The sequence below is a fragment of the Stegodyphus dumicola genome, chromosome 9 (genome assembly GCF_044657685.1).
Source record: "Stegodyphus dumicola isolate Sdum_Otavi_A_Nest chromosome 9, ASM4465768v1".
Lineage (NCBI taxonomy): Eukaryota > Metazoa > Arthropoda > Arachnida > Araneae > Eresidae > Stegodyphus > Stegodyphus dumicola.
In genome coordinates, this window is record NC_140776.1 from 71375022 (window position 1) to 71391427 (window position 16406).

General features: G+C 32.0%; 1 protein-coding gene and 1 long non-coding RNA gene across 4 annotated transcripts in view; one reads left to right on the forward strand and one right to left on the reverse strand.

Moving 5' to 3' along the window:
* The window catches only part of LOC118199241 (clavesin-1-like), a 69841-nt gene extending 59592 nt beyond the window's left edge, over window positions 1-10249 (reverse strand). Inside the window, exons 1-2 of one of the 3 annotated variants that reach the window (XM_035371043.2) lie at window positions 10013-10249; window positions 306-524 (exon numbers count right to left, since the gene is read on the reverse strand). The gene's annotated coding sequence lies outside the window, so the exon portion shown is untranslated. The other 2 variants (XM_035371046.2, XM_035371047.2) reach the window with 2 other exon arrangements.
* LOC118199242 (uncharacterized) overlaps window positions 1-15927 on the forward strand; it is a 62308-nt gene extending 46381 nt beyond the window's left edge. The window contains exon 3 of the long non-coding RNA XR_004759914.2: window positions 15752-15927. This is a non-coding gene — a long non-coding RNA (uncharacterized LOC118199242). The remainder of the gene's footprint in view (window positions 1-15751) is intronic.
* Window positions 15928-16406: the final 479 nt, after the last annotated feature.

A 16406-nucleotide genomic window follows, 5' to 3' on the forward strand; every position in this document is an offset into this window, starting at 1 on the left:
AAATTATCATAGTCTAGCTAATAATAACCCTCCAGAATATTTCAAAAATAATGTTTTAAATGACCAGCAGCTTTTAGTGATTAAACAGAAAAAGAAATCGTATATTTATACGAAATAGTGTTCAGTTGATAGGATTCTATTGTATTTTATTGCCGCTAAACTCATGCTTAGCAATATTAATAAATTAAAATATAAAATTATTAAGAATTTCAGAAAATTTTATACTAGATGAAACTACAAATAGCAACAATTATGAAATATTGTTACTGAAATTATATAAAATTGAATATGGAATCGCAAATAACCTTTTATCATTTCTCTTATCCGCGTTATACTTTGTTTCACACGGTCAGGAGTTTCATTCAGCTCTGTCTTAGCTTTTTTCTTGAAGAACTCCGGGACGTAATCAATATTGAAAGGTAAGGTATTTACTCCTGTCTCTTCTATAGTAGATTTCAGAACATGCATTCTCAGGCAAAAACTTATAAATCAAAGTTCCAAGAAAGGTATGAGAGGTTTCGCTTCTGGAAAAAAAAAATCATCAATTAATTTTCGAATAAAAGTATTTTTCCTAGGAAAGGTGTTGCATTCACATATGCTGTTTTAAGAAAATTGAATTATATGATTTTCATTTATCCTATGAATACATTGCAAGAGTATGTGATAGAATCGTAAATAAATATGCAAGAATTTGCACTGAGTGATTCTTTCAGAAAAGCTTTGCTTATTAAATTAAAATCGCTTATTGTATGTGAAAAATTACTCAAATTTTAGGATCATAAATGAGCTACATGAAATATACATATCATTATACTGAAATTAACAGTTCATTAAAATTTCAAGTCATTAAAATTTCACTATTCATTAAAATTTTGACCTGACTGCACAAACACAATGCAAGCTGAGCCCCATAAAATACAGCTGGTACTTAAGATATGTAATCTGTGCATATTATAATTTAGATTCTGATTGTACAGCTGATAATGATGACAATCGATTTATGAAGAACGTGATTGATATTTACAGATGTAGCAGCACATCGGGTTGAATATTTCTTTTATTGTTGCATAATATTTTTAATGCCGCCATGGATAACTTGACGCTAAATGTGCGCCTTTTCAAAAATAGATACAATGGCATATTTACTCTTTTGGGAATGTTTGAAAAGAGATGAAGTAGCAGCAGACAATTAGCTTTCAGATGACAGAAACTGAGAAAGAATGCATAGTTTTACAAGAATTAAAAAATAAGAAAAATTACTTTGATTTTTTTATTTGAGTCTCAGCTCACAAAATTTTAAATAATTCTTTCCTGAAACATTGTACAAGTACCGAGGTCAGCGTTGTGTCAGAATTATGGAAAAAGAATTCCTTTTAAAGTGACGCAGATTAGAACGATTTTTTACAAGCAGTAACCATTTTAGCATGGAAAGAAGAAATAGCCAAAATACGAAAAAAAGTTAAGAAACTATTGCAGATCAAATTTATTATTTTTTTATCGATTCCTGTTTCTCACATATTAGTTTACAAGTACAGCCGTTACGTTTTACACAACTTCAAACTATAATACAATAAGCTCTTAAAATATAATTGGTTACAGGTATTTTAGGAATCTTACAGCCTTTAAATGGCAAATTGGTATTTCACTGGTAGTTCGACTGAAGGCTGCGAATTGGAAAGTTCATGAGAAATTTCGCGATTTTACTCATGTGTAACGCGAACATGAACCAGTGAAATGTGTCGCCTTAATATATTTCCCTTAAAATGTTCTCCACGAAGGCATCCGACCTTAAGCAAACACTATGTATATGCCCTGCTATAATTTAAACAATCAAACTTTAGGAACCTTACTTTAGAACCAAAAGGAGACTAAACAGACATTTGCAATTTAGAACAAGAAAACGAGTAATGTTTGGTTAACATTTTAAACAATACTGATTTAATTATGTTCTTTTTCGCATAATTTGCTGCCTTGAAATTTTTCTTATATTGTTTCTACCAACTTATCTATTATTTTTACTTAACAGACAGCATATTATCAGGCATTATAAATTGCATACAAGAATATATTATAATATAAAATCGAGGTAGGAGGCGAAACTTCTATGATTAGTATGTCTTGAAACATGCGGTTCTCCTCTTTACTGCGTGCTAAGTAGGCTTTAAAAGAGGAAGAACACTTCTTGTTACGGTCAGTTATGAGTTTTCATTAATAAAAAGGATACCAATAACATCAACTTTATGTTTTCAAAATTAAAAAACAAATTATTGTCCAGAGGACTGATATTTTAATTTTCCATCAGTATTGTAAACACAATATACTAGTAGTGCTACTACATTTATCACAGTATACTAGTAGTGTCACTACTTTTAATAAAGTATACTAGTACTGCTACTACGTAGTACAGTAGGAAAGTGAAATTCCACTTTAACGAATTATAATGTCTTAGAAGCTGTTAAAATCGTACATATATATAAATATATATAAATGCACATATGTATATATATATGCATATGTAAAATATAAAATATGAAACAATATTATTAAATTGAATTTCAACCAATTTTCAATAGACTTTTAAATTCATAAATTTTATTAAACACATTCCGTCTTTAATGATACACACTGCACAATTTTTCGTTACTTTGCAGCATACTGCGTCACCCTTTCCCTCCAATTCCTCTGCACTAGGAAAACTCTAGCCCAGTCGCTATATATGACTAACTTCTTGAAAAGATGGACTTATAAATTTTCAGCTACTTTTGTACGATGACTGAGATTAATGTCGCCAAGACAAGATAGATGGCGCCACCTCCCAATCATGAATACCCTGTTGTTTCTCCAACTTCATGACGAAGAAGACTGCCTCTTTACGAGTGGTGTCATACACCGGAATACCTGGTCCTAAGACCTACCTCCAACAAGAAATAATCTCTTGTGAATATATCTCTCGATATACTAAACTAGATAAAAGTCATTAGAGGTGAAGAAAAACTCTTAAAATGTTGAAGTAGGTGTCACTCGCGGAAAACATTCTCAACTACTGAGAAAATGAAGGCACAGCTGTCGTGCTGGTAAGCAAAGATGCGAAAACGTTAGGAAACAAAACATATTAAGGCAATGTGAAAATTTTAAAGGACATCATAACAATTTCAAAATTGGTGTTTTTCCTAGTCAACCACTATTTTACCAATATCAAATTAACTTAGCTAGAGCTAGTACAAGCTAAGCGACACGTTACCAGCAGGAAGGTAAGAGGATGCGTAGTCATTTGCGGTATTATTTAAGCTTGCAATGTCTTTGTTTTAATCCTGACCAGTAATTGGGCAAAATTCTGCTTGTAACTGTTTCTCTATTAATGTTGCTTATGTTAAAGCTTAATGTTTATTGTGTAACTGTTGCTCTATTAATAAATACTTTTTAAAACTTCTCGGCGTCTGGGTATGTAGAAGGACGATTATAGTTAAACTTTTGAGACAAAGAGCGGATATCCTGTAGCTTAAACAGTTGACGTCGTAGGAAAGAATCCGACAATATTATTGGATTCAGCAGCTAATTGTTACTTAAAAGCAAGTAACAGATCTAAGACAAAGAAATTGCTGTTCCCCTATTTATTTATATTTTCTTTCGTATTGTGCTAATTAATTCATTCAATATTTGCTACATGAGCAGTTAATTTCAATGATTACAAGATAATAGAAATAATTCTAAGAATGTTTTAATTTTACATAAAAAATTCAAAAATATATTGCTTTCAAACTAATGTAAGCAAACGCAAACTGAAATTCGATGGGAATTTAAAATTGAAATATTTTCTGCAGTTTATTTCAGCTTTCTCCAGTACTGAATAATTTGTTTGAAAATTAACTTATAAATGCTTCGTTTAAATTGCTTACTGATTGGCAACCTCATTTACTTTATCTTCTTCTTCCAACGCTTCATTTTCCCTTTATCTTTAAATTTTATCTTTAGATTTATTTTAAATAAGCACTGGCACTGAGGAATAAACCTTCTTTTGCTATATTTTTTTCAGGGGATAATAAGACAAACATACTAAAAAATAAAATGCGAAGTAATCAAATAGTATGCTGAATAATATTCACTTTTGACATTGGATTTTTCTTTTGATAAAAAGTATTGATTACAAAGAAAGTAATATTGAATAGCTGACAATTTTCTCTTGCAATTTCGAATTGAAAATTTTCTTTAGAGTAACAAATAACGTTAATCACGCAGTATGCATCTACCTATATTTAGTTAGCTATTTTTTAGATGGAGGGAGTTATTTGTTGTTTAATCCTTTATCTTTTCCGCCATTTTATCGCATGTTCGAATTCAAAAATAACTCTTTTATGGGGCCATCTAAGAAATAAATAGCCAATTAAAGCTGTAGATCGCATATTATACGATTTCCAAAATGTACATAAGGTAACTAACTAAAAGTGGCAGCGTATTAGAAATAATTGTTTAGCATAGTAATATTAAAAGATTCAGAGAAGAACAAATCTGCACTATTTAGAGGAAATGGAGTTTTGTCGTAAAACATCTATTTCATTTTAGCAATTTACAAACTTTCTATCACCTATATATATAAAAAGCAGAATGTTTCTGTGTTTGTGAGTTTGTTTGTTCCCGATTAACTTAGGCAGTGCTATAGCTCTCGTCCCCAAATTTTCTAGAATTCTTTTCTGGGTTTGGGGAAAGGTCGACGTTCACTTTTTCCAAAAAAAGAAAACTCTGAAAACGTAATTTTCGCCCTCATTTTTTCGAGTTGCAACAATCTCTCACGCTGGCGATAAAAATATGCTTTATTTCGAGAAGTGTTGCCACTGCTCGCTTTCAAATCGTAGAGTTTGTTAATAAAAACTTTCGAAGTTTTACAATGAAAAAATAGTATTGTCAAGCATTAAATACATTGTTCGCGATTCCAAAAATTCATGGGAAACCATTTCGACTATGTCCAGCTTGTTCGACTTTAATCAGCCGAGATATTAATTAAAAACTGTGAAAACACTAATTTTCGCACTCATTTTTCCGAGTGGCAACAATCTCGCCCTTTGGAGATAAAAATGCTTTATTTCGAAATATGTTTTTACTGCAAAATATATACATATAAAGAAGAATGCCTGTTTGTATATTTGTCTGTTTGTTTGCACTATTAATTTCTGATAACTCTGAAAACTTTTTGCCATGTTTAATCGACTAAAATTGAATATAGGTGAAATATTGGATAGAATTTGAGCTTTTACGACCATTTGATTAGAAAAATGAAAATCATTAAAAATTGCGTGCCATTGTTGCTGCTATAATGAGGGAGAATTAGTTAATGTTTTTAGCGAACTTTTTTAAGTGGGTTTCATATCGTATCAAACAGAAAAATGTATGATTATCAATCGTATGAATCGTATTTCTTGTATCGTTATTAGAAAAAGATTACAGCGGTATCGTTCTCTCTGTTTGTTAGATACGAGGGCATTTCGAAAAGTAAAGATACACCGTACGCCAGAGGAAAAGAAAAGTTTTGGTGAGAAAGTTGGCAACACAGGTGTTAACCTTGAACCGTTAAATTTCTCCTCGCTATCGTTCGGCATTTCAACATTGATTCTGGTTGGAGTAGGTCATGTTTAAAATGGCTGCGCCGATTCAGAATCCCGCCAATTGCGAATTGCGCTCCGTCAGACGTTTTCTTCATGCAAAAGGTCAGCGACCAGCGGATATTCACAAAGAAATTGTTTCTGTTTATGGGAACATTATGAATCGACAAAATGTAGTCGTCATCTCTCTGAAGGTAGGACCGATGTTCATGACGAACAAAGAACAAGTCGGCCATCTGTGATCTCGGATGCCCTTTGTTGTGTAGAGAATTTGTCTGATCGCGTTATAAAAACTAGGTCAATGATTTTCTGATTTACGGAAATCTTAATTTTATTTGATTCTGAATTATTTATTTTAATGCTTTAATTTTGGGGAAAAACAGATGCTTCTGGGAATATTATTTAGTTTAAAAGAATATTATTTATTTTTCTTTTATTTGCAATTTTTGTACGAGCTTTGATTCATTGTGAAAAGAAGCAGGGAAAGGGAGGCAATTTTGCTAAGTCATGATTTCGCGCGCTTTGTCCTTTAGAATGTTCTAGAAGAAATTTCATTGTGCAGTTGACCTTAGGACAGGAAGTACGTGACAGAAGGGTCAGAGGTTACCACTTGACATTCGATGTAAGTCATTCAGGTTTTGGCGATTGAGGGTCCGGTTGTTGGCTAAGTGAAGAAGGGCGCGCATGCGCGATCACCCTTATTTCCGCATTCATGGTTGAACACGCAAATTTTGCCAAAATTAAGGGGGCGATAATTGAAGCCATAGTGGGAGCCCGCGTTTGTGGAGGAGAGGAAGAAAATTCGAGTTTGAACCCCTTTTCGTGCGAGACTTGCTTGCGGAGCTTACTTTGGACGTCACTCTTGAAACTTGCTCTGGGGTTGAGCTTTCGAAACGATGTAATTTACGAAGAGAGATGCTCCCCGGCCGCGTTTTGACTAAGAGGCGAGAGACTTTACTCACTTACTCTTCTTACTCTTGGAATCACTTACTGGGTGGACTTGCTTACTTTTGGGCTAAGATTGTAACTTCGATCTTGCTCTTGGGATGAGCGAGTGAAGGCGAGCTGTAATTGCCTAGAGAGACGTTTCCGGCCGGGAGCTGCAAACATGCTCCCCTGCCGCGTTCTGGTTAAAAGGCGAAATTGAACCCGGGCGAGTGATTTAAGACTTTCAAGACCAGGCGGACAGCCGTGCTGGGCAGCAGTGCTCCTGTTTCTGTTTTCCAGAGTAAAAATAGCTTCGTCGTTATGAAAACCAGTTACCTGCGTGTGTGTTTCGCCAATAGTGCCAGGACAGGACGATGTCCTCTGAAACTTCCATTTGTGACCGTAAAAATCAGCCCCGCCGACGTCAACGCTTATTAGGATACGAGTCCTCCACTTCAAGACGTCCTTACAAGATAAGTTCTATTTTTTGTGTTTGAACTTTAAGTAAGGTTTCAACGACTTCCTTGGAATGTAAAATAACAACGTCGAATCTTAAATTAATTCTCAGGCTTTCAATTGTTTCCCTTTCCCCTTCTTAATTGACCGAGACAAACCTTAAGGTCTTTATATGAATTAGGATGTAATAATTTAGGTTGTTTGTGTAATCTTCCTTAGAACAGATATGAATTGCAAATAATATGTTTTCCTTAACCTCTTAGAAATTATAGAACGGGTACCCGTTAAATTAAAAGAGTCATGTAATAGATTTGAAAATCATGAATTTAAATGTAACAAAAAAATGGCAAATTGAAGAATTCACCTGTGTCTAAAATAAGTAAATTGAAACTAACAAAAATAAGTAGTTTGACTCCCTGATTAGGATAAGATTAATTTTTAATTGTGAGGAATTTGAATAAACTGGTATTTAATCTGGAAACCTATTACTTATGTTTTCTTTATATCCTTTATGTGTTTTTCTTATATATAAATATTGATTTTACATGTTATTTATTTGATCCTCTCACGGCGCGGTCCCGGATGCATTTTCACAACGCAATGCATTAAAAATTCACTTATACGATCACTAAAAGTTTGGTAATTGGCAAACTCTTAAGAGTTTAGTTTCTCAGTTGATATTTAGTTAGTTGCGGTTTCACCTGTCTGTTTCTGCATTAGTTCCTCCCTAAGAGGAAGTTGTAACACAGCATTGGTGCCCATGATTTTTAGGCAAAGTATGGTAACAAAACATAGGTTTTCTCTCTGAGAAACAGAACATTGGTGCAGTAACTATTTAACACCTTCTTCAGAGAACAGAGGAAGCAATTCGTGCGAATAGACGTCTCAAATTGAAAGAATTTCATCAGATCATACCGGAAGTGTATATGACACCTCTTTATGAAGTTGTGACTGTCAAGTTAGGGTACAGGAAATTGTGTGCGGGCTGGGTTCCAACAGGCGGCAACCTTCTATGACTGTGGGATACAAAAGCTTGTGCACCGACTTAACAAATGTTTGGATAACGGGTGTGATTATGTCGAAAAATAATAAATAATCCAGTTAATAAGATGTAACTGACGTTTTCTAAATAATTTTTTTTTTAAGGAATGCGAGCCATTGTATCTTTACTTTTCCAAATGTCCTCGTACATACATTACTTAACTGGCATCGGGTACTTCCGCTAGTAATTTATAGGTTGCAGTTCAAAATTTTATTATGCAGCGTTAATTTTATTGTCTTAATTTTTAACGTGACATAATATCTTACTTTTCACCATGAATATAATATGTTTAAAAAAATCGAAAAGTTCCAGACGCCCAAATATTTTAACTTTTTGTGTGTTACTTTTATTTATTAAATATCATGTTCTTTGCACTCAAACTATAAAATTCAATTCAATAGCAATATTGTAAAATAATTTTAAAATGAACATGTCTTTAGAGTTTCCGGTACAGTCACGCGGGCTGAAAAAAAAAAAAAAAAATTCTGTGCAGTGTTGCCATTGCTCGCTTTGAAATCAGTGAGTTTTCGTTAATCAAAAATTCGTTAAAATGTTACAAAATACGAAATTTCTACATATAATAAAAGAAAGGGTCTGCATGTCTTTTCGTTTTTGCTGCGCGTAAGCTAATAGACTCAGGGTTACGAAATTTGGTATACAGGTGCATCTAGACAAGAGCCAGTGCACCTCGAAGCAATTTTTTCAAAATTCGAATCAGACTTTTTTATTTTAACTTTTCGATTTTATCGCACCATTTTGAATAGTTTCATTCTTTTAGAAATGTGGTTTTGGCAACGTTGCCACTTGGAAAAATGAGGGCGATAATTCTGTGCAGTTATTAAATATAATGTTTTTCTTGGATACTAGACGTTTGTTGAGAGAAAACAACGGGAATTTGATTAATTTATTTATTAGAATAATTAATAATTGTATTAAGGAATATTGCTTATTTCATTGTAATTTTGTTACATGCAATACATTTAAAAATTTTTTTTGAATGAAGTTGTTCTGCAGAGTAAAATTCTGCGCAGTTTTTAAATTTAACGTTTGGTGTTCCCCTCAGGCATTTTTCCGGTACATTTAAAAGCCAGTCGAAGGTTGGCCGTGTAGCTATTATACTATTAGTCGATAATAAAAGAAATTTCAAATTCCAAATTAAGGTTTCCAGATGTCCATATTCGGTGGAAGCTTATCGTTATTCAAAATTTGATGGCTCCAGGTATCCTTGTGTTATCACAATGAGAGAAACATACATACTTTCATGCAGATTCTTCATTATTTAATTTCTTTAAATCTAACACAGGGCAATAATATTTAGCAGCAACAAGGAACCTACATTTCAACTCAAAATGCCAAAACGAAATTAATAGTCTTTCTAAGCAAATTGCCCCTTTGGACTGATAATTTTGGGTTAGATCTTGAATTTATTTCTGTTGCGTGCGAAACTGGGATTACTGAATTTTTTTTTTTTTTTTTTTTTTTTGGAGGAATGATTAGTGAGGTTGAAAATAACATATATATTAAAAAAGAAACTGTAGAATTTGCATTAATAAATGATTTCCAGTTGCATTTATTACTTATTTACTAAAAAGAAGGGAATGAATTTCCAATAACTTATTTGGAAATTCACTACATCCTAAATTCGGACAATTTATTTCTTAGTTTCATTTAAACGCTGGCAGAATTAGGTAACAACTTAATATGAAAACAAAATTTATATATACTGCATTAAATATTTCTCCAATTTACCATAATTTCAAATACAGAAAATTCTATAAAACATCACTTTTAGACTAATAAATTGCAAATTAATACTTACTTATTACAAATTTTACAGGTACTGCATTCAGAAAATTCAGAAATACTTTAAAAACTCCTTTGGTTATCCTATGTATGATTACTGTAGTATTACTGAGTATCAGGTGTTTAAAAACTACCGTAAGACAAAAATTCAAACTTTTTTTTTAATTGAGAAAGGAGTAAGATAGCTCACCTTTGAATTTCCCAATAATCTGATATGCACTTTAGTTTTTTGTTTCTAAAACAAACATTTGAAACAATTACCATACAGTTTCTTGTAAGTTCAAAATCTTTATAGTTTCTATAAAAGTAAGTATAATTATTCAAAATTCTGCTACACACAGTTGCCCACAGTTTTTGATAGTTTTGAAACGTTCAGCAGACTCCTTTCTCTAGGTTTTTACTTTCCGAAAGACACGGCTGTTGTGAAAAAGCGTTCTTTTCAATCTGATTACATTCAGAAATGAGTGTTTGCAGACAATATAAGGAAAATCTCGTTAATCACTTTTCACTTGAAGTCAGAGTGATGTTGATTTTGATAGTCAAAGTGATGTTGTAATATTGTGAAATATCAATATACTTCACCTTCTGCAAACAAGTCTTATTTCCTTATGAAACGTTTATTGTAATTTAAGGCTCACGCTAAAAATTCAAGGTAGTGAAAATTTCGACAAAAATTCAACATAAGCCTTATTATGTGGTATCTTCCATAGTCTTTTCTATAGAAGAGTTCTAGTCATGATTTTGATATGTCAATCCAAAAACGTATTTCAACCAATTTCAAAGCAGAATATAAAATAAAAATTGCTCATTTTAAGGATTACGAGTAGTTTGTTGTTAAAATAAAACTAAATACCTCACTATTATCTCCAAAGCATTACTTACTAATAATTCTGCGAATATGACATAAAAATATCAAGACACGCTTTGCATTTAATTTAGGAAAGCAGTTCGAATATTTTACTTATTGGACCTTTTGTTCTATGGGGGGCATTATAAAAAGCTAAATACAGCATATATCCTATCCAAGGTGCTGAAATATGTTTTAAAAAATTCTAATTTATTTTGAAACTGAAATATCTTCCTAGGATCAACAATTAAAGAAATGAAGAATCTCGTAATGTGTATTGAACCACTATATTAAAAGAAAATTAAATCCTGTTAATGATCTCGAAGAAAATTCAAGTCGGTTAAGAATATCATTAAGTGAAAGGGAAGAAAAATTTATTATCCAGATGTTAAAATACGGATAAGAAATATCTGTATTTCATTTGCTTTGTTTTTTCTTATTTTATTTACAGTACTAGTAAATACAAATTTGTAATTCTTGCATTTTTTAAATTTAAATATAATTTTTAAATCAATTATTGCAAGCGTTTAATAATTTTGGTAATATAGGTCCTACTATACAGTAGGTAAACTACTGCAATTTGTAAAAAAATGCTCTTCAAATTCATATTATTAATTTTTTATTTTATAAAATCATTCCATCAAATTACTTTCATCCAACATAACTGACATTCTGGTACATATGTTTAGGTGTAAATTTAAAATGGAAGGAGCTCGGATTTTCTATTCAATTTTTTTTAAATTTTTGTTTTGAGACAGGTATTAAATTGGATCAGTTAGTTTGTTTAGCCATTAAGAGTTTTCTATTTGAAATTCCTTGAAAATGTATTGTATTCTTGCCAATAGTTTGAGTCTTCAGCTTGCCGAGCTGATGCAACAAGCACTACATCCTAAGAACATGGGAAAATAGGAGAAGATGCGAAATCCAGCGAAGCCATCCAAGATAATGACTAACTGTTGTCACCAATTTTCAATTCACATGTCACTGTAAATGTATTAAGAGCTTCTAGATTGAGTTCCTTGAACAATTCCTTGCGTATTCGCCAGAAATCGAATCCGAAAGCACGGAATACTGGAAACGTGCTTACCGTTAACTCGGATAAGGCACATGGAGGAAATATAATGAATTCGTTAGGAAGCTATTACAATCTCTTTGTTAAGCGTTGTTTAAAAACGTGCATTATGTAAGAAATTTATCTGGAAATATATTTTAATCGCCAGTAGAGGGCGTAAATCTTTCATGATGTATACTTCTTGTTCTTAGTTCTGGCAGCGCCAGTTGAATGTGTGTTAGGATTGAATAAACTTGGAAGTATGAAACCTGATTTGTATGTTCATTTACTTTGTGATTTTGTTCTGCGATTTGAATTGAATAATGTTTCTTGAAACAGGATAACATGAAACCTTTTAGGTTCTATTATATTATTTTATACATTATATGACAACAAAACTTAATAGCAATAAAAATGCACAACGATTCTTAATAAAGCATGCTATTAGAAATATGAATTAAACCCAGTTATTGACCAAAATACATGTGAAACGTTTGAATCATTTGAAACGGTAATAGTAAGTTGAATTGCAAATACAAAAATCAATTTGATAAATGAACTATTTTTGCAAATGGAATATGAAAGTTTATTTTAAGTATTAAATTTTCCAGAGTACAGATTAGAACAACGTACTGTTATTTCAGGAATGGGAATATTCAGCACCGCCGTTTTGACGTCGTCGTTTCGCCGTCATTTTAGTTCGCCTTTGGGGCATTTTACCATCAAGCCGATTTGCCGTCAAGATGTATTTTTCTTAACATGCCTATATTATAGCTTGCCATATTATATTCAGTTTATTTAGTTCAATAATTTTGTTTACCTCTTATGTACCTCTGTCTATATTAAATTTTAAAAGAGAAAACCTGATATGAAAACCACAGGATTTCTTTCTACGGCCTATTAAATTATATACATATTTTGCTGCACTTCATTTAAACTTATTTCTTCGAATTTCATTAGAAATATATTTCTCATTCAATTAATTCAGTTCTCACTTCGAGACAAGGCAAAAAATACATAAAACTCAAAACGTCTTCATTAAAAATTGTAAAATGCAGAAACACGTAAAGCACTAACTGCAGTTAAAAACAGTTTTAAAAACAATTTTTATAATTAAAATTAAGAGCTTCTAAGCAAAAGCAAGCAATTAGGCCAAAGGGGAGGAAAGCAGATTTTTCGGTGCACAAAATTTAAAGTGTTCTTATTTGCAAAAAGACACTAAAGTGAGGTGCACTAACTGAATTAATTTATTGTTCTACTACGTATTTCCAATGTAAACAAATGATTGCCTCGTTAGGCTTAGTACTAAATAAATACTACTAATACTATACTTCGTACCACTTAGATTAACTAAAGGCATAAAAATGGTAACCAGAGCATAAGGAAAACATAACTCAGTCACTTTTAAAGCAAAAAATGCACAATTTATCTACATATAAAAATGAAAAAACTGTACTCAACGAGCCGGGTAACAGAGTGTATATATATATATATACACTCGTTTTTGAGTTATGCGAGATACATTTATACATACATACATACGTACGTACGTACGTACGTACAGGTGTCACGAAAAAATCTCTTGTAAATTCATTTTAAACTCTTTTACAATCCGTATTGGAAAGAAAGCGTCATTTGTTCTGTCAGATGCCACGCAAAAACATCGTTGAAATGAATTCGAGAATGAATAATGTTTCGTTGAAATATGATACTCAAAATTTTTCTCGATTATAAAACTTCCTTTACTTCAAGGAAGCAAAACGTTTTCGGAATTAAACATAATACTTGAAATTATTAAAGTACTACCTAGAACTAAGGATTCTTTCCAGATGAAGAGTTTATTTGGATGATTTTTCTCAGTATGATAATTAGGTGTACGATATGCATACCATAAGATGCAGGGCCCACCAGCGGCCGAGCGGTAACTACGCTGAACACTGGTAGGTCGGTCCGAGACTCGAATCCCACGAACGGGCTAGCTGCATGGGCGTTTTCGTGGCCTTCCCGATGTGTGACGTGTATAGGAGCCAGTTCCTCTTAGAAGGTCCTCCACGAAGGCATCCTTCCCTTTAGGCAGATAGCCGTCGTGTGCTTTGCCATAATTAAATAATTCTATCCAACCAAAAGATGCAGTAAACACATTTCTTTAAATGGCAAAAGTTTAGAAAGGTGTTTTACCATAACTTTCGTTGCAGAGCAAATTTTTGCATACAAATTGTTTAAAAATACTTTCAAGAAATCGAATTTTAACATAAAATCACAAACAAAATTTAATTTTTTACTTATATGCACAAATACTTCCTTAAATATTGCCTTAAAAATAGTCAATTTATTTTCAAATCTATAAATAATTTAATTTTTATTATAAATGTTACATTATATTACTTTTAATTTAAATATTATGCCTTATTTTAAAGTTTAATCATAATATTATGGTTTATTTATAATTATATATTATTTTTATATCAAAATATAAGTTATTGATATTATATATTATAAAAAATAATATATAATAAAATACAGCATTATATTAAAAGTAATGTAATGTAAGATTCATTATAAAAAAGTAATATTTTGAGATTTCAGAATATATCAACCGTTTTAAAGACAACATTTGATGATTGTCTTCACATATTGAAAAAAATTGAATTTTGTTTTTGATTTTATATTTAAACTCGATTTTTTGCAAGTCTTTTAAAACAAATCGCATGCAAAACTTTTGCTCTGCAACCAAAGTTACGGTAAAACAACTTTCAAAACTTTTGCCATTTAAAGAACCAGATATTTTGTTAAACTTTAAGAAATTCCTTGCATTAAAACCTCTTGAATAATATATAAAATGTTTTTTGTATACAATTTTATACAAATACATCGTTATAGATTACATTAAAGTTAACTTATTAGTATATTTAGGTGTATATTTATGAAGTTTAAGAGAGTCAGTTTCTAGAGAATTTAGGTATTTTTTGGAAGCAGGCAAGATGAAAAATGAGCAATCTCCTTCGCCGGGAATCGAACCACGGACCTCTGGCATACCATCCCAGCGTGCAGAACCACTACACCACGAAGGCACGCTAGAAAGGCGGGAGAAATACCTTATATACTCCCTCTTTTAAAGGGCGACTGGGGTTTTTAGGGGACCCAATCGCCAAATCCTGGGTGGGGAGAAATCATCATCCTTTTAATTCGGGCGCCACTGTAAAATCTAGTGATTGAACTTCTATCTGAATACGGGAGTAGCAGGAAACTACTACACAGGAGAAGGATTAAAGTAGCCTTTATTAACTCTTTAAAATTTACAATGTGTCAACTCGAAGCTAATAAACTTCGCCTCTGCTTGGGCGGTAACTCAAAGTCTAAAAAAACTAAAACTTGAAGATGTTAACAAACGATATAACGAGAATGCAGGGCTCAGCGAAATCCCCTTCGAAGCTAGTGACAGCAAAGCAATGCAATTAAGCCACCTGAACCAGCAATAAGCAAACTTACCTACAGCAGAGACAGCGGCTACAGCCTAACTCTTTCGCCTACGAAACTCGGCTTTTGACTACTTCCTTCAGAGTAGAAAATGTGCATTCGTTCACGCGCGCTATAACATTTACCTATTCTGGCAATGACAATTAGGGGAATGAAGGCCAATAGGAAAGTTTAAAATAAAACTTTGATTTATTAGTCAAAATAAATATAAATCCCTACAAATTATTAACAAGTTTCCTAAGTATTTCCATTTTCAAGTAAGATTTCATAGAAATGTAAAATTCATGCTTTCATAAGTGATTTCTTTAAACTAGCTGATTAAAATTTTAAGAAATTTTGACGAATAGAGTAAATATATTGTATCTGCATAATTTAGAGACCAAATGATTATCTTAGAGGATTTGACCATAACTGTGAAATGTGATAATTTTCATCTATTTGATACTGACGTAATTTTCTAACTATGTGTAATTTCTTTATAACCAACATTTATAAATAAGTAATAATATATATTTTAAGGAACTTTTATTATATATTTCATTTTTAATTGACAGCAAAATGGCAACGACTGAAAGTCCTGGACCCTACCAACCGAACTGTTGATCGCAATAAGCAAAGTATTTTCCACGTTTTCGTATACAAAAGGCAAGACCTGGGCAATACCCGAATGATAACATTAAGAGCGATCGCAATAAGCGGCGTCTACTGTATATATGAAAAGTTTTTGGTATGTAATATATCATCTATATAATAAAATTTTCTTATTGCATGGATAGGTAATTTTTCGTAAAGGAATATTTTTCAAAAACTTCATGTCATGTATTTGATCGTTGAATAGATACTTCTCTTATATATTATATATATTTATTTATATATATATATATAAGTAATATTTTATTGTGTTGCTTGGAAATTATGTTTTTTAACATCCGATGCTTTTAAATCCCGATTGTCATAATGGTTGAGTGGAAAGACAGGAAGAAGACGCTGACAAAACTAAGTTCGACAAATCACCATCTTTATTTTTAGGCACATCAAAATCATTTCTTTAAAGGCAATATACGTTTTGATCATAAGCAATTACAATAATTTTTATATAAAGCATAGCAGCGCATAAATGTTTGCAGGAGCGTCTTGCCAGGAGGAAAGCGTAAGCCAAAGTGTCGCAGCACTTCAGAGGAAGAAGGGAGGGAGTCAAAAGTTTCAATT